The following is a 25,604-nucleotide window of genomic DNA, read 5'->3' as shown; positions in this document are numbered from 1 at the left end:
TGCCGTGCGCCTGCCACCCTGGCAGGGCTGAAGGGACTGGGTGCCACCATCTTGTGCTGTGGGCACCGCCATTTTAGGGCGGGGCAGCCAATTAGCATATTCCCTCCTTATTGGCTGTGGGCACCACCATCTTTGTGATGGTGTGAGGGTCAATTAGCATATTCCCTCTTTATTAGACAGGATATATATATTGATTTCAGAAAGGAAGGGAGAGATAGAAACATCAGGCCACAGGACAAACGCTGAGCCAAACAGGCTAGGGCCTCTTATTATTTCTTTTCTAGATCCTTCACTTTGCATCTCTAAAGTATGTGAATGCAGACATACCTCAGAGATGCTGTGGGTTTGGTTCCAGACCACTGCAATAAAGTGAGTACAGCAATAAAGTGAGCACAGCAATAAAGGGAGCCATGATCCATTTGCTGGTGGAGGGTCTTGCCTTCAGTTTGTAAAAAAAAAAAAAACAACAAAAAACTCAACAGCTGTGAAGCACAATAAAGCCAAGAGCAATCAAATGAGGTGTGCCTATATTTTCTCACAAAACCACACTGCTGGCAACACACCTAACAAAAGAAACAAATCCTTAATATCATCTAATTTTTAGGCCATTTTCCTAGTTCTCTTTTTTATCATTGGTTCAGTTGAATCAAGATCCAGATGAGGTTCACACATTGTATTTGATGATTATGTTTTCTAAGTCTTAAAACCTGAAACAGTCTCTCCTCACCTTGCCCCACCTTTATTTCTTTCCCTATGCCTTTGACTTGTGATTAAACTAGTCCAGTTGTTCTATAGAATATCCCATATCCTGGATTTATCCATTTAAATCCTTGTGGAATCACTTAAACTTGAGCCTCCACCTCCTATATTTCATGTAAACTGGAGGTTAGTTCTAAAAGCTTTATTAGAGCCCTAGCTGGTTTGGCTCAGTGGATAGAGCATCGGACTGTGGACTGAAGAGTCCCGGGTTTGATTCCGGTCAAGGGTACATGCCCAGGTTGTGGGTTCAATCCCCAGTAGGGGGCTTGCAGGAGGCAGCCAATCAATGATTCTCTCTCATCATTAATGTTTCTATCTCTGTTACCCTCTCCCTTTCTCTCTGAAATCAATGATATATATATATATATATTTTTTTTTTTTTAAATAAAAGCTTTATTGGATTCAGATTTTTTTTCCCCATAAGGGGGCATCTCAATAACACATTAACACATTTGTCTGGCTATTTCAGGCTTAGTAATGTTAATATTAATCAGCAGATTCAAGTGGTGTCAGCTAGATCTCTTCATTGTAAACTTCCCCATAAGCCTTTCATCTAATGCTTTCATCCTTTATTGATCTTTGCCTTGATTATATCATTAAGATTGCAAACTGGTGATTTATCTAATTGTCATTCCTTCCCCATTTATTAGTTGCTAATCATCTGTAAAGAATTTTTCCTCATTAATTAATGCTATTTGGTCACCCTGAAAGGTAGATTGAATTGGAAAGGCAGGATAATGCTTACTTAATTCCCTTAAATTGACAATCTTCAAAATAAGGATTTTTATCTAGTTACAGCCAATGGCATCCAATGAGTTTGCTCATTTATTTTGGAGTTCCTCCTCCCTGCCATGAAATCATTAAGCTTTTAAATATTCTATGTATTTCAATAAAATTCAATCACTACTTTTGTTTCTCAGAGTGGCACTTTTGGGCCAGATCACAGCCTTGCCTAAGCTGTCCATGGAATTTCAACAACAGCAAATCTTTACTGAGAGCCTGTGTGTGTCAGGTCCAGTGAGGGAGAAAGGTTTTTCCACTGTGACACAGAAAGAGATGAGCCATGTACCAGTTACAGAAGTAGCATAATGAAATCACTGCTCTTACAAAAGGTCCCTAAGAAGTCCTCTAAAATAGATATCATTTGTGTAATTTTTAAAATACACTTTTACTAAGAAAAGAATAGAACATGATCAGACCCTAACACATTGCTGTTTAACGTGATCCACAAATTTTCTAATTGTCATCAGGACAAAGCACCTTAGCCAGGCCTACCTCACACTCAGAGCCTGCCTCCTTCTCAGCCCCCGCTCCTCCCCCTCATCCCCACACACCACACTCCACCACAGGACGGACTGGCAGTTCCCAGATCACAGCTCATGGAGTTTATGTTCTCCTGGGGAAGTTCCATTAATTCACTCAACAGCATTCACTGACTTCCCCTGAACCAGACTTAAGCCATGCTCTGTCTCACCACTACCTGGACTGCCTTTCGCCCTCATCCAGTCATCCTTCCACCCTCATCTTCCTTGTCATCTTCTCTCAGAAACCTTCTTTGAACCACTCAAGCTAAAGGAGGTGCCCCTCTTCTATACTCCCTACGTGGAGGATAGCAGGGGAGGAGAGGGGACATGTCTTATTTCTCCCGCTAGACTCTGAGGCGGAGGTAAAATCCTGTTTAGGCACAGTGAGTGGTGTAAGGCCCGAGTCAGATTAGAAGGTAAATGCTAGTTGAATAAATGGGTGAATGAATGGCATATAATAAACCCACAAAGTTAAGGCTTTATGTTGTTTTGTTCTGCTTTATCCTTAGCACCTAGAACCGTACCTAGTACATTAAATATTTGTCAAAATAATTAAAGTTACCTGTCAAAGAAAAATCAAGACGTCATGTATGTTAATACATACAATAACTGGCCATTTGCTGTGGTTAGCCTATCTGTGGATTGGCAGATGACTTTATCCAGGGCTAAGAAAAAAAAAAAAAAGACAAATAGTGTTTTAGAGGTCAAATACAATAAAATGTTTTTGATATCTTATTGAGCTGTAACCTGGACTTAATTAAAACCTATCCCTAAGTCTAAGGGAGACCAACCAGGGCATTTGTTTCTTGTTTTCACAAGCATTGCTTCAGAAATCAATATATAAAATGTTGATTTTACTTCACCTGAAAAATAAGTCAAGATTCTTGGAACGTCAGTAGCTTCTCATTTGACCCAGGTCCCTGTCTATGTGCCTACTGCCTACGGCTCTAGAGAAATATAGACAGCAATGGGGCAGCACGTGATTTCCTGGATCTGGAACAGCCAGGACCGAGGGAAAGCCTCACATCATGAATGACATCACCCTCATTGATCTAATTTCTACAACACAATGGAATAATGTCTTCTCGCCCAAACCTACTACAGCGGTTTGGAGCAGCAGCAACTCTACTGCGGGACAATGGGAGGGCCGCACGGACAAAGGGCAATTGTTGACCCCCCTTCCCCGCTCCGCCCCCCCTCCCCACAGAGGGGGGCTTACAAAGTGATCTTTCTTAGGAGTTCTGCCTGGAACTATTGTGCCCCCATGACAGGTGCTCTTACATAAGGAAGGGCGAACCAGATTCCATTTGGATTTCTTTTTTTTAAACCACCCTTCTCTGGAATTGTCCTCGCTAAAAGTCACTGGAACAGCGGGAGGGGAACGCGAGATCCTGAACCCCCCGGGGGAACTGAAGCGGCGTTTCCTTTCCCTCTTTTCACTCCTCCACCTTCTCACAGCTGCCATCCACTGGGACAGCCTTTGAGAGGAGGCTTTATTCCCGCTTTTCCCTTCAGGATCCCGCCGCACAGAATCTTCACTGGGTTTTCACAAAGAAAACTAGGACTGCCTTTATGTTACGCAATCCACCGCTACCGTCAGCCCTGAAAACAGCGTGCAGGCTTTACCCTCTGCTAATCAAACACAGTTATTCTCTGAAACAGAAAGGACAGTCTCTCAGCATGCAACGTAGAAATGTATAGAAAGTAGATAATATTGCGTTCTGCATGTGAAAATAACAACCTGTGGAGGGGCAGTAGGATCATTTCATAGTGCTATCAAGATATGTACATGACATGCGCCCTTTGACCCAACACTTCCGCTGTAGGATTCTAGCTCACAGAAAGGTTCACAACTGGGAGCAAAGGCATACGCATGGCACTGCTTACTGACTCGCAAGTACAGAGCCGCATGAACCGACAAAAAGAAACACCGTGTATTGTGGTGTAGAAAAAGTAAATTGCAGAACAATATGCAATAGATGATCCCATTTTAGTTTTAACAGAAACCCACACCATACGCATGTGGAAGCACTGCCTGTATATATTCATAAAGAAAAAGGTTGGAGAGAGAGCAACACTGCAATCCAGTGGCAGCTCGACCTGCTCACCACACAACAGCCAATAAGCTGAGTGACAGGGAGTTGGGACAAGGAAAATGACTTCCTTCGGAAAGCCAGAAAACCCAGAAGATCCCAGACTAGCATCCTAAAGAATCATCTTGAGAAACTACAGAATTCAGGCTTCCTTTATGCCAGGGGAAGGGAGGGATATGGAAGGGTTTGAGGTTAGGAGGCAATTGATGACCTCTGACATTTGGACTGCAGCAAGGGTCCAAGGGGATGGTGAAACCTCCTTGCTTGTGGTCAACAAACCACTTGCCTTGGTGTCAGTCATGGGATTCCTAAAAATCTTTTTTTAAAATATATTCTTACTAGAGGCCTGGTGCACGGATTCGTGCACTGGTGGGGTCAGTCTGGCCTGCAGGGATTGGGCCGAAACCAGCAGTCCAACATCCCCTGAGGGGTCCCAGATTGCAAGAGAGCGCAGGCCAGGCAAAGGGACCCCACCCGTGCATGAATCCGTGCACCAGGCCTTTAGTATGCACATAAGATCTTTGGTTAATCTCTTTCTGCCCTCTGACCTTTCCTCTGAGATTCATCAGTCTGGTCCATGTTTCCATGCCTGTGCATTGAGTGTCTGCTCCCTGGTGATCAGTGCATATCATAGCTAATGGTCGAACAGTTGAACAGTCAAATGGTCACTTAGGCTTTTTTATATATACATTGATTTCAGAGAGGAAGGAAGAGGAAGAGATAGAAATATAAGTAATGAGAGAGAATCATTGATTGGTTGCCTGCTGCATATCCCACACTGGGGATTGAGCCTGCAAGCCAGGCATGTGCTCTGAGTGGGAATCGATCCGTGACCTCCTGGCTCATAGGTCAACACTCAACCACTGAGCCAAGCCAGCTGGGATTAAAAATCTTTTGATAAACATACCTTCCTATCTCCTTGGGAGGTAGTTTCAAGCCAGGAGGTTGTTTCAGTAATTCCTAGGCTACAGGTTTGATTCCTTTAGTGATTAGCATATCGATGTGCAGAACTAAGGAAAATTTGCTAATCCACACATTATGGGAACTGGGCAGGCTGAAGCGAAATGGAGTCAGAAAACTTTTTATTATGGAAATTTCAAACATACAGAAAAGGGGAAGGCATCGTATAATGAATCCATGTGTCCATTATCATCCAGAGTCAACTATTTTTAATATTCTATACCATTGTTTCATCTACCTCCAACACACACTTTTTAATAAGCATTTTTTAAAAATATTTTTATTGATTTCAGAGTGGAAGGGAGAGGGAGAAAGAGATAGAAACATCAATGATTGGCTGCCTCCTGCACACCCCCTATTGGGGGTCAAGCCCACAACCCGGGCATGTGCCCTTCAGTCCACAGGCCAATGCTCTATCCAATGAGCCAAACCAGGTAGGGCAATAAGCAAATTCAAGACATCATTTCATCATAAATATTTCAATCTCTGAAAATAAGAACTTTTAAAAACATATAGTCTGATAAATACCATTATCACACATAATAAAGTTAATAATTCCTTAATATTATTAATATTCAATCCATGTAAATTTTCCCAGATTGCCTCAAAAAATCTTTTTATTCAAATGTATCTCTTAAATTTCTTTCTCCTTCAATCTATAATTTCCATCTCCCTTTTTCTTCATAAGATTTATTTATTAAAGAAATGAATCACTTGTCTTAAAGAATTTTTCCATCTTCTTGACTTGATTTCTTCTGTCCTTATGGTATAATTTAACATGCTTCTCTTCCTTTATATTTCTCACAGTCTGGTGTTCGAGACTTCTTAAATTCAGGTTCAATTCTTTTAGCAAGACTATTACTTAAATGGTTATGTGTAGTTGCTACAGCATCTTATCAGGGGGCAATTAAGTCTGGCTGGCCCACTTTTAATTAAAAAAAAAATTTTTTTTAATTGACTTCAAAGAGGATGGGAGAGGGAGAAAGAAAGAGAAACATCAATGATGAGAGAGAATCATTGACCTGCTGCTTCCTGCATGCCTCCCACTGGTAATCAACCCCACAACCCGGGCATATGCCCAACCAGGAATTGAACCATGACCTCCTGGTTCTTGGGTCAACACTCAAACACTGAGCCACACCAGCCGGGCTGGCTGTCCCACTCTTAGTAACACTAAGGTTGAACAGTAGATTCAGGGGTTGCCAGCCTGATACAACCTTATAAATTTCCTCATCAACCTTTCATTGAATAATTTTGGCAACCATTGATGATTTTTGCATAGATTCATTATTTCGTTACGGACTTAGATTCATTTAAAATCCTGTAAGACAGGTGTTTTCAACACCATCCTAAGATGGAATAATATATCTTAGTTTTGGGACCAAAAAATAATCTTGCTTATTACCCATCATACGTTTTTTTTGTAAGAGTAATTGAGTTTTTAGCCTTATTTCCTAAGACTATGAGTATTCTGCAACCCTCTAAGCCCCATCTGGGACTATTTTGTTACTTAGATTGACATTTTTATTAACTTGTTATTGGGAATTTTTATTTTTGTTTCAACTCCTAAATAATTCATAAAAAGTAAGAAGAGCCCAGCTGCTGTGGCTCAGTGATTGAGCATCAACCCATGAGCCAGGAGGTCAGGTTCGATTTCCCAGTCAGGGCACATGCCCACATTTTGGGCTCGATCCTCAGTAGGGTGTGTGCAGGAGGCAGCCATTCAATGATTCTTTCTCATCATTGATGTGTCTATCTCTCTCTCCCTCTCCCTTCCTCTCTCTGAAATCAATAAAAACATATATTTTTAAAAAGTAAGAAGAAAAATAAAAGATTATTCATTCCTCCATGATAAATGCCATGGTAAGCCAGTTAAACACCTCTGAATCATTTTCCATTTCACGCCCTGCGTAACTCCCCTTTACATTAGAAAAGGTTGTTACTTTCATCTTATTCATTTCACATTCATTTCTGTTCTCACTCATTTCACATTCATTATGGCTTCTGTCCTGGACCAGGTTGTGAAGCTAAAGAGAGGGAAGGCCCAGGCCCTGTCCTCCAAGGGTTCCCAATCACCTCTCCTGATAAAATAGAGAAATGTCCAGAAGGTTCTTGGGGGTACAGGAAAGAGGTACCCCCAGACTATGCAATCAGGGAAAGCTGCTCAAAGGAGGAGAAATTTAGCTGAGTTTTGAAGGATGAGTGGAAAGTAACTCAGGGGAAGGGCATTCCAGGGAAAGAAAACCCATACAAAGGCACGGAGGCAGGAAAGAATAGGCCCTTTGAGAGCACTGCGCAGGGCTGTGTATGGCTGGAGAGTAAGGTTTACAGGGAGGGGCGGCTGTGGTGGAGCAGCAGCAGGGCCAGGACATGAAGAGCCTTGCCTGCCAGGCTAAAGAGTTAGGGTGTCCCTGAAGGATTTTAAGCAGAAGAGAGACAGAATCTAATTTATGTTGTATATTTTTTTCCTCGGTAGATTTTTTTTAATTTTTTCTCTATTGAGGTGAAATTCACATAACATGAAATAAATCATTTTTTAAAGTATATATTTATTGTTTTGAGAGAGAGAAAGGGAGAGGGAGAGAGAGAGAAACATTGATGAGAAACACGATCAGCTGCCTCCTGCACACACACACACACACACACACACACCCACTGAAGATCAAGTCCTGAACCCGGGCATGTGCCTGACCAGGAATCAAACCAACTGAGTCCACCGGCCAAGGCAAAATAAATCACTTCTACATGAACAACTCAGTGGCATTTAGTAAATTCACAATGTTGTACAACCACTACCTCTATCTAGTTCTGAAACATCTTCATTGCCCCCAAAGGAAACCCATGCCTGATAAGGAATCAGTTCCCAGTCCCCCCACCCCCAGCCCCTGGCAGTCAGCAATCAGCTTTCTGCCTATGGGTTAGCTATTCCCTCAGTACATTTTTCTTTCTAAAATTACACAAGTAATTACACAATTACACAAGTGGATTCGCTCTAGAAGAATTAAAATGCAGATGAGCACAAGAAAATAAATGTTGTTCGTAACCTTCATATCATAAGTAACTTTCAGAGGCTGGGTATCCTTCCGAACGGTTTTCCTGAGCTTCCTCACTCCTATCCCCTGTGTACTTGACAGGGGCCTCCAACCTTCTGGAGTCTCCCCAGCTGTTGATAAATCAAAGAATTCTGCTCAAACCCCTACCCTGTAAATGGCATGAAACTCAAGTCCCTGCAGTGTCTCTGAGGGTTCTGGGGACTTTTTTGGAGGAAGGGAAGGAATGGGGGTATATTTCTTTTGATCACCGATAGCTCAGATTTTCTACCTTGATCCCCACTCCTCATTTCACCTCCTGGACAAAACTGTCCCTTCTATACTTCCCCAACCCCTTCTCTCTCCCAAATATGGTCGAAACAAGCAAACTTCTAGGCAAGATTTGGGAGCAAAAGAGGATGGCTTATATTAAAGAAAAACAAAGAAGAACTCAGAGCACAACTTGAAACTGAGACTAGGGAGAAGTTCTTTTAGGAGTTCATTAGTCATCCTTATCACTGGAAAATTCTCATTGGCCATTTCTCCACTTGCCCAGCTTCTATCCCTCCCTCCCAGCCTCCCTCCCTAACCTTTTCATTCTCCAAATTCAATCTCCTCTAGCTGTGAACTCCAAAACACTCATTCGAAATTCCCTTCCCCTTTTGCACCAGGCAATTGAGCACTCCTTTTGCTTTGCTCTAAACTACAATGAGATTCTAAGTTCTGCTGCTAAATCAACAGTCCCTCTCTATCAGAATCCTAGTGTCAGGTTGTCAAACTAACTTCTTTCCACCTGCTGGCTGCATTTCCATTACTGCTTTGTTATTTTAAATATCTTTCCATAAATAGTTTTTGTTCCTAAATATTCTTCTTCTACCTCTTTTGAAGTGACTGCATATTTCCCCTATTTTTGGACACTTAGATTATTATTATTATAGACAGTGCCATGTTATATATTAAGGATTATTAAGGATATAGAGATATATGTTGAGGATTATTAAGGATATAAGTGTGGAAGGGGGCACAGCAGGAGTGTATTTCAATCCTTTCTTAAAGAAAAGATAGTAGAGCATTCTGAGTACCTGAAAACCTGTGCAAAAGTTTTTCCAAATAAACTTTAAAATAGATTTCTTTCATGTTCTAAAAGAAAAGGTTCTTGGTATTTTTATTGGGGTTTTGTTAAATTTATAGGCTTAGCTTGAGAAAAAATTAATATCTTTATAATATTTACTCTTCCAGTACAGTAATATAGAATATCTCTCCCTTTACTTAAATTTTACTTTAGATGGTAAAGTTTTATAGATTTGCACACTTATCATTAAGTTTATTACTTGGTACTTTGATTATTTTTTATTGTCTTGATATATGGGTTCTTTTTCCCATTATCTTTCTTAACTAATTATTGCCCATACATAAGGAAACTATTGTTTTTTAAATATTTCTATCATAATTGCCAAACTTTTTGAACTCTGTTATTATTTCTGATGGTTTTTCAAGCAACCATATAATCTTCAAGTAATGATCATTTTTTCTCTTCCTATCTAATATTTATACCTCCCTCATTGATTAGCAATTCCAGAGTAATGATAAATAATTACAATGACAGCCCTAGCTGATTTGACTCAATGGATAGAGTGTCAGCTTGTGGACTGAAGGGTTCCAAGTTTGATTTCAGTCAAGGGCACATACCCAGGTTGCAGGCTCGACCCCCCATAGGGGGCATGCAGGAGGCAGCCGATCAATGATTCTCTCTTATCATTGATGTTTCTATCTCTCTCTCCCTCTGCCTTCGTCTCTGAAATCAATAAAAATATATTTTTAAATGATAATATCAAATTATTAGTTTTAATGGAATACTTCTTCAATACTTTATTGCTAAGTATAATATTAACTGTTGGTTTGAGATCAATATCCCTTAATATTAACACATTAAAATTTTCTTAAATAAAAAAATCTATGTTGATTTTTATCAAAAAAATTTTAGCATTCTGTTAAGATGATCATATTATTTTTCTCCTTTGATACACTGATGTCATAAATTATATAAGTAGGTACCTTTAACTCTGAACTTTTCTTATATCCTTGGAGTAAACCTTATTTGGTCATGATTATCTGCCTTTTAAAGTTATAATTGCAGGGTCAGTTCAGAAGAAATGGGTTGAAAGGAGGCAAGGTCAAGGGCAGAGAGAACATGTAGGAAGCGATTACAGTTCTGAAATAAAACAGTGGCCATGGAAACAGAGAAGAGGTCTGGATCAATGAGATATTTAGGAGGAAAGATCAATAGTGACTCACTGGATATGAAATCTGAAGAAATTAAATAACTGCTGGATTCTTGATTTGGTGACATTTATAAGATAGAGCTACAGGAAGAAAAGCAGGTTTGGTGAAGGTTGGGAAAGAGGATAGAAGATGAGCTCACTTCTAGGACTCTTAAGTTTTACCACCTGAGTTATCAGGTAGAGACAGGTTAGCCATCATCTCCATGGATCTAGAGCAGAGAGACTTGGGCTGCAGATATTGATTTGGTAATTATCAGTGCATAGGAGACAGCTAAGTGTGGAGAGTGAGAACACAAGAAGGCTAAAAATGAAGCCACAAAGAATATCTCATTTTAAGAGGTGGGAGAAGGAAGAAGTCCCTAAGAAGTCACAGCCAGAGAAGCAGGAACAGAAACTGGAAAACAAGAGGAAGATAGAGTTTCAAGGAGAGAGTGATCAATAGTGTCCAATGGCCCTAGCTGGTTTGGCACAGTTGGTAGAGCGTCGGCCTGAAGACTGAAGGGTTTGATTCTAGTCAAGGGCACGTGCCCAGGTTACAGGCTCGATCCCCAGTAGAGGACGTGCTGAAGCCGCACATGCCCAGGTTACGGGCTCGATCCCCAGTAGGGGACGTGCTGAAGCCGTGGATCAATGATTCTCTCTCATCATTGATGTTTCTATCTCTCCCTTTTCCTTCCTCTCTGAAGTCAATATATATATACTTTTCTTAAAAAGTGTCCAATGGAGCAAAGCTATCAGCAAGACAACGATTAGGAAGAATCTAGATTTGCTGCGCTCTCATTGAGGACCTCCACCGCGCACTGCAGTGGAAAGATGAAGGTGGTATCTGATTGTGCTGTGGACGGTGCACAACCTCACTCCTCTGACTGCCTCCTTTCTCCCAAAGGCACTCACCTCCTGGACTGCTGCCGCCTCTGCTGAGCTCCCTGGAGTCAGAACTGAAGCTCAGACCAGCGCGGCCCGCACATCCTCCCACCTGCACTGCTTCGCTTCTTCCTCTCAGGACGAAATGCCGTAACACAGGGCACGGAATCTTCCTTCTGGAGCTGGTGTCAACGGACTGGGTGATGCATCACTGAAGTTGCACTGAAGTACGGGAGAGTTATCTTCTAGTGGCACAAACCTTGACAAAGGGGAAATGGCAGACAGAAGTGAAGCAAACAGATGCACTTTTCTCATGTTCCCCTTCCACAGACTGTTTCAAGATTGCGATTCCCCCCTGAGGCCACGACAGAGACTCCTGTAGCTCAAGGAATCTACCTGCTAAGTGGCCTGCTGTTTCTCATCATGGTTTGTTGGAAGTCCTTGCTGGCATGGTAATGCATCATGTTGCATTGCTTGATGTGCCTTTTTCTTCACTTTTACCTTCCTAAACTCGGCCTCCACCCACAAAAAAGAATCAGCACTTTAATTTTGACCCCAGGCTCTGTAATCTAGAGAATTTGGGCTAAGACACAGTTACTAAATTGGTAAATTGAGGAGGAGAAAGACTATTTAAACTCCACTTGAACTATTTGAACTAAGAGTGTCTTTAGAGCATGTGTTCCATTTTTCTGAGATTTCAACATAATGTAATGAGAAAGGGAATAAAAAGGAAGTCACTGTAATAGCGTGAATAGAGATTAGATTTGAGAAAGATAGAATTGGACCAGGTACAAAACTGTCAACCAATTGATGTGTTTCTCTCTGTCTTTCCCTCTCTCTTCCACTCTCCCTAAAAATCAATGGAAAAATGTCCTCAGGTGAGGATTAAAAAAGAAAAAAAGAAAAGAAAGTGGTCATTAGAAAAAATACATAGAAACATGGGTAAATGATGTTCAATAATGTTGAGTGAAAATATAAAACATTTGGAATTATGATAATAGCCTACATTTATTAAGAATTTACAATTGAAAAAATATACACATATGGATATGAATTAGAATGGAATTAGTTTTAGCATATGAAATTTGGGTTAGTTTTTATTTTCTTGAAATTGTTCTTTTATATTATCACAGCAATTTATCAATTAAAATAAATGTAATCTAAGAACTAATTCTAAAAGAAAAACAAACGGATGAATCCCCAAATCACTGCTATTGATTTTCCTATGCCTTGGCATGTGTTTCAGTTTATAATGGAGAAGCACTGGCAGGAAATTCGACTTCTACAGGAAACAGCACAGCAATCACTTGTAAACTTTTTTAGAGAGAGAGAGAAAATGAGGGGTTTTGGTTTGAAAGTCTGAAAAGAAAACTTAAGTAGCATTTATTTCAGATACATGACTTGAAGGGACCATGCTATCCCTTCAGCTCTTCTAGGGATTCCCATGTGAGGCCCACAGCCTGGTGGTTCGAATTTGGGGAGCTCTGTGTCTGGACTCCAGCTCCACCACTTACTGGCTGTGGAGTCTTTGGTCAAATTACATAAGTTCTCTAAGCCTCAGCTCCCTCCTTTAAAAATAGAGACATAGAGAATCCACCTCACTAGACAGTGTGAGGCTTAAACAACAGAAGGCACGTAAAACTAGCACCTAACCCTGCCTGATAGGCAACTCGTGTTCAGTAAATGCAAGTTCCCTTATCCCTCCATTCCCTTCTCAGAAACCCACCACGTAAAAGTGAACCTCCCACCCTGGCCAGGTGGCTCAGTTGGATGGACCATCGTCCTGTCCACCAAAAGGTTGCGGTTCAGTTCCAGTCAGGGCACTCCCCAGGTTTCGGTTCCATCCCTGGTTGGGGCACCTGAGGGAGGCAACCAATTGATGTTTCTCTCACACATCAATGTTTCTCTCTCTCTCTCTCTCTCTCTCTCTCTCTCTCTCCCTCTCTCTCTCTCTCTTCCCCTCTCTAAAATTAGTAAAAGTATATCCTCAGGTGAAGATTAAAAAAAAAAAGTGGACCTACCTAGCAGGAGACTGCCTACGAGGACTCAGTGCCTGGCACACAGTGGGCTCCCAATAAAGATATGATGGATGGATGGATGGATGGATGGATGGATGGATGGATGGGTGGGTCTGTCTTTAGATCCCTAGCAGAAGAGACATTGGGTTTGTTCTATGTGTTTCTAAAGACTACAACTGGTACCAGGAAGTACAGTGGTAATCCCTCTATATTTTTTAAGCAGAGAGAGTGAGTTGGCCAAGTAAGGAACAGGTTACTGGGGAGGAGCCCTTGGGAAGAACAGAAGTGAAAAGGAGGCTTCGCTGAGGAAGACACACACACACACACACACACACACACACACACACACACACACACGCCACGTCTTGGGACCCTGCTGGGAAGAGTCGCTCTCTGGGTCTGAGAGGACTGCGCTCTGCCAAAGGTGTGTTGCTCGCTTCTTTCTGTCCCTGATGCGCTGAGGGTGGACAATGTTTAGGCCAGGAGGGAGGGCAGCCCAGAGCAGTGGGGCCCCCACTGGTGTCAGCAACATCCTAGAATAGTCAATCTTGTGTGGAACGCCTGACTCGGAGGGATAGGCCCCTCACATGCCTAGGCTCAGATGTAGATCATGGACTGTTTCCACTTGCTTTTCTTGTAGAAGAGGTGGAAGCTGCAAGGAGGCGGGTCTCACATTCAGTCAGGAACAGCCTTCTGACAAAGCTGCGCAAACAGGCAAGCTGCCACCTCAGCAGCTGGGGCTCCGCACCGCCAGGCTCTGGGCTGGGAGGAACGTTGCCATGGTCGTCGTTATGCTGGGGAGGTTATTCTAGATTCAGGCTGATGGCTAAGATGCAAAAACTCTTTCCTGCCTGAGATTTTATTTCATCGGAGACTCTCACACTCTCAAAACTAGGCTTTCTACTGACACCCACAGGCCTGCTTGTCAATATCACCACACAGCTCAGCCCGGAGAAGGCGCCATCCTTCCCAGCTCACATGTTCAACTTTTCCTGGGCTGACAGGCGTTCCCCTCTCCAGATATTCCCAGGGGAGGAGTCTCACAGGAGACGAGGTGTTATGATCTTGCGGTATCGCCATGTCTCGAAACAGCTACAGAACCAGGACAGAAACACAGTCAGAGGAAGGTCCCCCTCCTCCCCAGACTCATGGAGAAGGAAACGGGTCATATACACGACAAGATAAATTACCACAGGAGGTAGACCTGGCCAAACGGCTAATGTGGGTGATTAGTGCCAGGAATGTAGAGTAGATAAAAAAGATCCCCGTGGTATAGGTGGAAGGGCTTTTGGGAAGGGAGTGAAACTAGCGCTGGCTCTTGAAGAAATAATCCAGAAGGTGAGGTGGGGTAGGAGCAGATGGCAGTGAGTGTAGCGGAAGAGCCTGGGCTCTGGAGTCCAACAGACCTGCGTCAGATTCTGGCTTCTCCTCGCTGGCTGTGAAGTCAGCTGGCCCCTTAAAGTCTCTGAACATCAGCTTCCCCCTCTTGCAATGGGAATGCTCACGCCTTCCTCGGGAGCTTGCATGGGTTAGAGATAACACATTGACTTGCTCGGTGTTTGGCACATGATAAGCGCTCCAATGGCAGCTTGCATTGCTGTGGATTTGACACAGGAGTGACCCTGGGGTGTTCAGGGAGTATGACAGGAGACGATTTGACTGGGGCAGAATGTTCGTGTGGAAGCACAGAAAGTGAGCCTGAGGCAGTGTCCTGTGCTAGACAGAACCCAGGACGAGGAGTCAGGAGCCCTCGGTTTGGGTTACTTATCTCATTTTACCAGACAAGTCACTTCCACTTTCTCTGGGCCTCTCTTTGCCGTCTGTACAGTGAGGAAGCTGGTCCGGAGACGTATTTCTCTACCCTGGCTGCATATTGGAATCATCTAGAGAGTTTTTAAAATTCTCAAGACCATGCTGCACCCCAGACAACTAAAGCAGAACTTCTCAGGCTGGGACTCCAGACAGCAGACTTAAAACAGAAACAAAACAACAACACGATACTTTGCTGTTAATTATAGGCACTGTTTTTATACTAGATCTTTAGAATTTATTCATCTAGCATAACTGAAACTTTGTACCCACTGAACAACAACTCATTTCCCCCTCCTCCTGGCTCCTGGCAACCACCATTCTATTCTCTGCTTCTGTGAGTTTGACTATTTTATTTATTTACTTTTTAATCCCCATCCGATATTTTTCCATCGATTTTTAGGGAGTGGAAGAGAGAGGGAAAGACAGAGAGAAACACATCAATGTGAGAGAAACACATCGATTGGTTGCCTCCAACCAGGGCCAGGGCCCAAGGAGCCTACAACCAAGGCACGTCTTGACCAGGAAGGAGCCTACAACCAAGGCACGTGCCCTTGACCAGGATCGAACCCAGGACCCTTTGGTCCGCAGGCCAATGCTCTATCCACTGAGCCAACCAGCTAGGACAAGTTTGACTATTTTAGATACCTCATATAAGGGGAATCATACAGTAGTTGTCCTTCTATTACTCACCTATTCACTTAGTGTAATGTCTTCCAGGTTCATCCATGTTATCACAAATGGTAGGATTTCCTTCCATTTTAAGGCTGAATAATATTCTACTGTATCTATACCACATGTTTCTTTTTTAAAAAATATGTATTTTTATTTATTTCAGAGAGGAAGGGAGAGGGAGAGAGAGATAGAAACATCAATGATGAGAGAGAATCATTGATCGGCTGCCTCCCGCTTGCCCCCTACTGGGGATCGAGCCCACAACCCCGGGCATGTGCCCACAACCGGACTCAAACCTGAGACCCTTCAGTCTGCAAGGCCGACGCTCTATCCCCTGAGCCAAACCAACTAGAGCACCACATTTTTCTTTATCTACCCATTGATGGACATTTAGGTATGGAAACTAAATGTAGTTTCCATGTCTGGTCTATTGCTAATAATGCTGCAATGAACACGGGAATGTAAATAGCTCTTCAAGATCTTGTTTTCTATACTTTTGAATACATACCCAGCAGTGGAATTGCTGGATCATATGATAGTTCTATTTTTAATTTGTTGAAGAAACTCCATACTATTTTCCATAGCAGCTGAATCATTTTACATTATTACCAATAACGTACAAGGGTTCCAATTTCTCCACATCCTCACTAACACTTATCTTCTGCTTGTTTTTATAATAGTCATCTTAACAGGTATGAGCTGATATCTCTTGTGGTTTTTGATTTGCATTTCCCTGTTGATCTTCTGATGTTGAGCATCTTTTCATACATCTGGTGGCCCAAGTAAATCCTCTTTGGAGAAATGTCTTTTCAAGTCCCTTCCCCATCTTTTAATTGTGTTATTTGGGTTTTGTGTTTTTGTGGGGTTTTGGGGTTTTTGTTGTTGTTGTTGTTGTTTTTTTTGCTATCAACTTGGCTACTATCTATTGATTGGTAAGTGTCAGTCACTTCACTATGAGCTCTTTGTGTGCTACTTGATATTACAATAAACCTAAGGGGTTGAATAAATGATGAATAAATGAGCTTAGAAAGATTTTCATTTGCCTAATACCATGCAGCTAAGTTTCATAGCTGGGAGTTTAACACAGATCTCTCTGACGTCCCAAATGGAAATTTGACCACTACTTTCTGCCGTTTCACATAACTCCTGCCCAGCATTGGAAACGGTGTTGTTGTTGTTTAATTCTGTTTATTTGGAGGCAAATGTCAAGCTCCTCATGCACGTGTGTAGGTGTATTTCTGTGAATTTAGGGGCCTTCACTCTGGCTCTTGACAGAGTTTCTGGTTAAGATGGGTCTGTTTCTAAATATGTACCATAACAGACACAGTACTTCTTATTCAATATTTTTGTACTGCAACAGTTGGCCATGGAGCATGTGTCCCCCGCGCCCGACAAACGGGTGAGATGCTGCTGCCATCTTGTGGCCGCTTTTGGAAGGCCAGGTGTGTAATCCAACCGGGAGGAGAGCCCAGAATTCAAAATTTCTTACTAGCCTGCCACCTCGTCATCCTTCTGTTGTCTTCCTATCTGGAACATCATTTTGTTTCCCCATATGTAGTATTATGAATAAATCAATTCATCAACATAAGAAAGCAGGTAAGAACTGAAGACAAAATAATGAAGCTGCCTTCTCCTCCTAGTTACTAGCTTGTCAAGTTATTTTATCTGTAAAATGGGGAGCATAACACCCATCTCTTAGTATGACTTTAAAACCAAATTAAAACGTATATGTAAGCGTCTGGGCAAAGAGTGGCCACTTAACAAACAGTTCCTTCCTCCCCCTTTCCTGATCCTTCGCCCTTTTTAAGCTCTTCCCACTTGAGCTATCCTCCTCTTGTTTTCTATTCACTTCCCTCGTTATTTTCCCCATTGATTTTCAGTTTCCTGGCTCCATCCTATCCCCACCCCCCTGAACCCTTACCTTGGCAAGGTAAGGCTTGGGAAGTCTCGCCACGTTATCCAGTTATGGCTAACCACCCCTCCACTGCAGAATGTGTGCAGTAGTGGCTATAACAATGCCAAACACCTCCCTGGGCTTCCCTGACAGCTTTCTATGATCCTGTCATGGTCTGGTGCCCTCACAGTCTGCTTAGCCCTTACCCCTGAGCCTGGGAGGCCTGCCACACAAGCCTCCACTCCCTCTTCTGACCTCATCCCCCACCCACCTTACTCACTCTGCTCAGCCCCGGGCCTCCTCCCTTTCAAGGCTCCCTCGGCCTGAAATGCTCTCCCAAATATCCGTACAGTTCGCTTCCCGACTTCTACAGATTTCCGCCCGAATATCACCTGATCAGAGAAGGCTTCCTGACATTCCACACTATATAAAACAGCACCAACACAAAACCCCAGTAACCTTCTGCCCCTTCCCCTGCTCAGTGTTCATTTATAGCACCTCCTCCCACTCATCGTGTTGGTACCGCACTAGAGCAAAGGTGAGTGAGTTGGTAGCTTCTTGGTGTTCTCTTGGGGGAGGGCAAAGTTCGCTTGTGGGCATTGGGTCCTCAGTAGTGGATTGTTCCTGGAAACATTAATTATTGTGCGTGTTAGCTGGTGATAACACACGTGAGATAAAGCTATGGGAACTTATTTCCCATTCTTACTGCTGCCATTCCTCAGCACTTGTCTACCTCCCCCTCCCTAGATCTTAGAATTTCTGCTTTTTCAGGTTTCATCTGATTTGGGTGTTACCCTATCTAGGATAGAAATACTAAACCCAGAGTTCATGGAAGGGCTTGAAATTATTGGCAAGTTTTTGGGGGTATGTATGTTTTCTGAGGCAAGGGTCCATGACATTGATCAAATTCAAGAGGTCTGTGACTACCCCCAAAAAATAAATATTAAAAAACATAGTTTTAGGGATGACAGCATAATATGCATAACACATAATCATTGTTTAATATTATCCTGTCTTTCTCAATAGCTTAAGCACCAAGAGCAAAGGGATAGCACTCAGTCATTGCTGTGTCACATTGCCCAGCACACTGGCTGGCACCTAACTGATTCTCAGCGAGTATTTGTTGAATGAATGAAGACTCCACAGTGATAAGGGCCTTGTATTTAGTCATTCTATCCATGATCATCATTGAACAAGCCTTGTTCTAGGGTTAGGGTATGTCTTGACAGATTCTCGTCTAGAGGTAAGGGAAGAATTAATCCTACTGCAAAAACACAAATACCACATTCAACATAGAAGAGCCAGTCATAATAATACACACTATAAGAGAAGTTGAGCAAAGATGAAATAGCTAGTTGCACATCAGAAGGGGAACAGAGAATAGGAAGCTAGGTGGAGTGAAATTCAGAAGGAGGTGGCTCCCATAACTAGAATTCAAAGAGTTGATAATCCTGGCAAGAATCAGGTTTGTCCAGTTAAATTCAAAGCTAGACATTTAGGCATATGTTCAAACCACCAGTCCCATCATTAGTGACAAAGGGAGTTGAAAAACCAGTTGGTTGAGGTTTGTATTTCTAATAGGTTAGGTATATTAAAAGGATTTCTGCAACTGCGTACTTTGTTTTAACCTTTAAAAAATACTCTGACTCAGGCCATTAAATTGATTGGGTGGGGCATATTATATAGATTTTATATTTACATTTTATATTTATCAGGTTTTAAAGAGATGTATAGATATCTTGACAATGAGTCCCCTTACTTGGTAGCTCTCACTTTTCAGGCAACAGCATCCTTCACAGGAAATAAAGGACTGCAACAATAGTCACAAGACAGTCATTCATTGGCTCTGCTTCCATTCATTCCGCAGGAAAGACAAATTTCCTATTTTCTCCCAAATCGTTTTGTAAAGCCCCAAGTGCACGTGAGAGCAGCTGTCTTCATTACTGTTTCCTTCCAGCCTGCTCTAGCTCTGGCTCTCAGGAGAGATCTCTGCTTCTGTTGAGGCTTACAGAGCAGACAGGCCGCAGGCCCTGCCCACAGCACTCTGCAGGTGTCCACAGGTGCCTGCCCCCAGCTACTAATGTCCTATGCAGAGGCCTTTTCTTCCTAGACCAGCCGTGGGCAAACTACGGCCCGCGGGCCGAATCCGGCCCGTTTGAAATGAATAAAACTAAAAAAAAAAAAGACCGTACCCTTTTATGTAATGATGTTTACTTTGAATTTATATTAGTTCACACAAACACTCCATCCATGCTTTTGTTCCGGCCCTCCGGTCCAGTTTAAGAACCCATTGTGGCCCTCGAGTCAAAAAGTTTGCCCACCCCTGTCCTAGACCGTGCTGTGGTCTTCACCACCTCTTGTCATTGTCAAAATCACCAGTGCCATCTCAGGTTCTGCTGAAACTATGTGGTGCTCCAAATTCTACTAAAAAAAGTTAAGAGCGCTCTAGCCGGTTTTCCTCAGTGGATAGAGCATCAGCCTGCAGACCTAAGGGTTTGATTCCAGTCAAGCGCCCTGGTCAGGGCACGTGACAAAGGCAACCAATCGATGTGTTTCCCTCACATCGATATTTCTCTCTGTCTTTCCCTCTCTCTTCTGCTCTCTAAAAAAAAAACAAAAAACAAAAAACACAATGGAAAATATCCTCGGGTGAGGATTTAAAAAAAAAATTAAGAGTAACTTATTTTGTGTGATATTATTTTATTATTTTAATAAACGTTTTAAATTTAAAATACTTATAGATAAAAAAACACACAAAAGTTACAGGTTTACAGAAAAATTGCATGTAGTACCAAGAGTTCTTATATATCTCAGATCCAGTTTTCCCTTATTTTTATTTCCCTTATATTATTAGCATCTTACATTAGTATGGAACGCTTGTTATAATTAACGAATCAATGTTAATATTAACTAAAGTCCATATTTTTTTCAGATTTCCTTAATTTTTACCTAATGTCCTTTAGCTGTCCCAGGATTCCATCCAAGATACTACATTACATTACATTTAGTCATCATATCTCCTTAGGCTCCCCTTGGCTATGCCAGTTTCTCAGACTTCAGATAGATAGATAGATAGATAGATAGATAGATAGATAGGGATATAATTTGAGAGAAAGAAAGGGAGAGTGAAAGGGTGGTTGGGGGAGGAGGGGGAGAGAGAGAGAGACAGACAGACAGACAGACAGACAGACCTAGAAGTGAGAAACATCAACCGGTTGCCTCCTGTATTCACCCTAACCAGGGATTGAACACACAACCTGGATATGTGCCTTGACAGGAAATCGAACCTGCGACCTTTTGGTTTATGGGTCAACACTCCAACCAACTGAGCCATGTTAGGTCGGAGAGAGCCCAGGATCGGATACATGCAGACGTGTGACGAGATAATGGACTCTCCCTGGCATTTCTAACAGATCAGCATGCCAGACACAGATACTGGCTTCTCCCTGAATCAACACGAGCCCCCTCACAGATACTGACTCCTTCCTGAATACCCCTGCTGGGAAACTTCCTCAGCTGAATACCTCAGCTCATGTCCCCGCCCCTCACCCAACCGCAGTATAAAAAAAAGCGCCCCCCTCCCTGTTGGCGTGAATCCACGTGCCCTGTCTTTGGGGTACGTGGGTCTCCTGGGGACGCAATAAACCTTTTCCTTTTCTTTCTTTTTCTGATTCACTGGACTCTCTTTATTTTCTACGCCGCCTCCTGAGCCACCTAACCTAACAAGCCACACCAGCCAGGGCCAGACTTCCCTTATTTTTTATGACCATGACAATTTCAAGGAGTACTGGTCAGGTATTTTACTAGTACAGAATGTCCCTCAACTGGTATTTGTCTGATGTTTTTCTTATAATCAGACTGGGGTTATGTGTTTTGGGAAGGAAGGCCACAGAAGTAAAGTGCATTCACTACATTATATCAAGGACACATACTCCCAACATGATATCACTGTTGATGTTGTTGTAATGTACCCCGAGAACCACAGAAGGACGCCTCAAGAAGTCGAATTAAGGAGTCATATTTATTGCAAATCCGGGACTCTGAGGGGGCATTTCGGCTCTCCCAAATCTCATAGTGCCCGCCCCAGCCCCAACACCAGACTTATATAGGCAAAGATCACAAAGGTATTGATTACATCCCAAGGTTTGGAATGAGGAACCTGGTTTGCAAAAAGCAGTTTACAGAAGCAGAAGCAGCATGTTATCTAAATTATAGTTTTGGGTCTCCGGATCACTGAATTGGCAGAAACACATTATCTACCTAGAGCCCTCGGGTCTGGAATGAGGAACCTGGTTTGATCTAAATTACAGTTTTTGGGTCTCCGGAACACTGAGTCAACAGGGACACGTTAACTGGAGCCCTCTGACCTTGGGATAATCGTGCTGTCCTCCCCAGGTAAAGGAAAATGTGCTTTCTAAGACCAGTATGACCACAACCCATGGGATATTCACATTACAATCAATAGGGTATTTAATCGAATGGGATAATTTATATAATTCAGAAGATCAAAATAACTTTTCTATTATTTTAGCAAACAAATAAGTACAGAAACCAAACAGCAGGGTTAAAGTTAAACTATAGTTTCTACCTGAGATGGTTGCTACCATACTTCAATGTTAACCTTGATCACCTGGGTGAGGTCATGTTTGCCAGGTTTCTCCACGACAAAGTTACTCTTTCCACACTGTTCTCTCTGAAAGGAGTCAATATGCAGAAACTACACTTAACAAGCGAGGAGCTATGCTCAGCCTCTTTGAAAACAGCGTATCCACGTAAATTATTTAAAATTCTCCTGCATGGACATGTTTATACTCTCTCCCATTTATTTATGTATTCATTCTATTATTTACCTATGTCAGTACGCTTCATGGATTTTTAATCTATACTTTGAGTTATAATCCAATACCACTTTATTTTGTTCCTCAAATTGTCCAGCTTTGGCCAGCTCTTTCAGTTGGCTCCTGTGTCCCTTTGACATACCCACATCTTCTAAGTTTTCCTTTTTATGACTTCCTAGCACTACCAGATGCTCCAGGCTTATCTTGCATATTTCCTGTCCTAGTTATTGAAACAGTCATTCCCGGCTCCTTTTATCTAAGAATGGTATAACCAAGATCTGGAGATAAAACCCCTCAAGACAAAGGACTCAACACCTCTCTCTCTCTCTCTCTCTCTCTCTCTCTCTCTCTCTCTCTCTGAAGCATGCCCCGCCCTGTGTCTGCCCTCACCTTCCCCCAGGAGAGTTTTCTTTGCTTTTCTTTCTCCTAAGCTCCAAGGGCCCTTCTTTAGCCTCTGCAACTTGTGTTTTCTACCTCTGTGACTTTCTAAATAAACTCTTGCTTATAAAAAAAAAAGAAAGAAATGCCCTAACCCAGTGGTTCTCAACCTTCTGGCCCTTTAAATACAGTTCCTCATGTTGTGACCCAACCATGAAATTATTTTTGTTGCTACTTCATAACTGTAATGTTGCTACTGTTATGAATCGTAATGTAAATATCTGATAAGCAGGATGGTCTTAGGCGACTGTGAAAGGGGGCCAGGCCTCTAATAATACATAAAAAAATTAACATACCTATTTGAACCTTAAAAAATAAAATAATTAAAAAATAAATAAAATAGCCCTGACTGGTTTGGCTCAGTAGATAGAGCGTCAGCCTGCGGAGTGAAGGGCCCCTGGTTCGATTCCAGTCAAGGGCATGTACCTTGGTTGCGGGCACATCCCCAGTAGGGAATGTGCAGGAGGCAGCTGAACTGATGTTTCTCTCTTATCGATGTTTCTAACTCTCTATCTCTCCTCCCTTCCTCTCTGTAAAAAAATCAATAAAATATATATTTTTTTTTAAAAAAAGAAAAGAAACCAAGATCTGGGCACTAGGTGTGCTCATTGCTACCAGGGTATCCTACCTCCTAAGCCCTGTCAGGTATCAGAGTAAGGAAACGCTGTATGTGTATAAACTATAGGACACACACAAACATCTATAAATATTTCTGTATGTAACTGCCTGTATCCATATTAAGCTAAACATGAGGTCATAGTGACATCTCCAGCTCTAGTTCATTACCACCTGGATCATTCCAGCCTTTTCCCCTGTGGATATACAAGTTTTCAACTAGAAACAGGTGTACAGTTCCTTCTGCATCTAGTTTTACAGATTCCACTCATTTCCAAGTTATAGATCAGCATCTTTTCTTCCACCCCCTTCCATGAGGTTGGTTCACACATTTATAATGTGTATTATTTTGTTCCAGTCTTTATTCCATTTTGGGATTCTCCTAAATGGTTTAAAATTTGCCTACATTAAGGTTCTATGGGTTTGGACAAATGCATAGTGTCACATATCCACCCTTACAGTATTAGGCAAAATAGTTTTACCACCATAAAGTACCCTCGATGCTTAATCTTTTCAACCCTTCTCTCCCTTGGACTCCCTACTAATCTATTTTCTGCCTCTATAGTTCCCTTTTCTAGAACATCCTATAAATAGAATCACATAGTTTGTAGTCTTTCAGATTTTTCACTTAGCAATATACATTTAAGGTTTATCCATGCTAGCTCATCCCTTAAAAAACACATTTAAAATTGTAGTAAAATACACATAACATAAAAGCTACCATCTTAACCATTTTTAAGTGTACAGTTTAGTGGTGTTAAGTACATTTGTAACAGAGTGAAATGCTCTCTCTCTGTCTTAATTCTACAATGTATTCTTCTCAGAGCCTCTGGATTAATAGCACCTGCCTCAAATATGCTAATTAACCAAAGGAATTCTGCTTGAGGCTTGAGTTTCTGCCCCAGCAGCCCCTTGCCCAGGGGCCTTTCTGGAAGGGGTGGGGAAATAGTGACTGTTAATCAAAGATTTACGGGAGTCTCCACAAGGACTCAGGTCAGAGGGGCTCAACCACAGACCAGGATCAAAGGGATTTAGAGCTGCCCAGCTCCTCCTTGGAGTCCTTTTCAGCGCCTAGCTCTGTAGCTCTCTGGGGAGGGGAGGGATGGGAGGAAACCCACCTCTTGCCTCGACCCTCCTCCCTTCCCTTGTCAGAGAAGACAGTCTGAATTGTGGGCCCTCTTAACATGGGTTTGAAGATTATTTCTTCTCAATTAACCTTTCTTTACTCTAAACCAGTGGTTCTCAACCTTGGCTGCACATTAGAATCACCTGGGAATCTTTTTAAAATCCTGATTTCTGGGCCTTATCCTCCGGATATTCTGTTTCTTTGTTACTAATGTTGTGGCCCCACCCCATAACAAAGGAACAGAATTTCCGGAGGATGAGGCCCAGAAATCAGGATTTAAAAAAAGATTCCCAGGTGAGTCTAATGTGCAGCCAATGGTTGGAATACTGGCCTTTCTTTGGAAGCATCGGGTGCACGAACTTTGCACCTGTAACACATTCACATTATTGTGCAACCATCAACCCATTCATCTCCAGAACTCCCTTCATCTTGCAAAACTGAAACTAGACTTGGGCACCATCAGACCTGCTCTTTCACCTCCAGGCTCGCACTAATTGGACACTTCCTGTGTGCTGGGCTCTGTGCTGCAAACCAGTGCATGAGGTGGGGCCCATGACCCCAACGCTGTGAGGCAGGAGAAGAAAACTAACGATTATCAACGAGACAATCAAGTTGCATGCCCTTCTTCACAGGTCAAACCCTGGTTCGCTGTTCCCCGAAGTCCACTCCCGCATAACCACCCCCACACACCCGCTGCCCTGCACTTCCGTCACCTCCCGTCTGCTCAGTCGCCCCATTAATAAAAAACGAGGTGGTTGGTCAAGAAGACGATCTTTAGGTGTCTTTCCAGCTTGACGGTTTTACAGTTTTAGGAGCGGGTAGTAAAACCCTCAGTTTCCTAGCTTCAAAGCAACTGTCAAAACAGCGGTCGCTCACCTTCCCACGCCCGAGGGCGCACCT

General features: G+C 42.5%; 1 long non-coding RNA gene across 2 annotated transcripts; it reads right to left on the bottom strand.

Moving 5' to 3' along the window:
• Window positions 1-320: 320 nt before the first annotated feature.
• LOC102256589 lies at window positions 321-25,604 on the bottom strand. 2 transcript variants are annotated; one of them, XR_313634.2, is made up of 4 exons: window positions 25,581-25,604; window positions 11,322-11,550; window positions 2,626-2,728; window positions 321-439 (listed from the first exon to the last, which is right to left on the bottom strand). It is a non-coding gene; the product is annotated as an uncharacterized LOC102256589 (long non-coding RNA). The 2 variants fall into 2 exon arrangements; XR_001362271.1 differs by lacking the exon at window positions 25,581-25,604 and adding an exon at window positions 11,688-11,875.

The sequence above is a fragment of the Myotis brandtii genome, unplaced genomic scaffold (assembly GCF_000412655.1).
Source record: "Myotis brandtii unplaced genomic scaffold, ASM41265v1 scaffold244, whole genome shotgun sequence".
In the NCBI taxonomy this organism is placed as follows: domain Eukaryota; kingdom Metazoa; phylum Chordata; class Mammalia; order Chiroptera; family Vespertilionidae; genus Myotis; species Myotis brandtii.
This window is presented reverse-complemented; position numbering and strand designations above follow the sequence as displayed.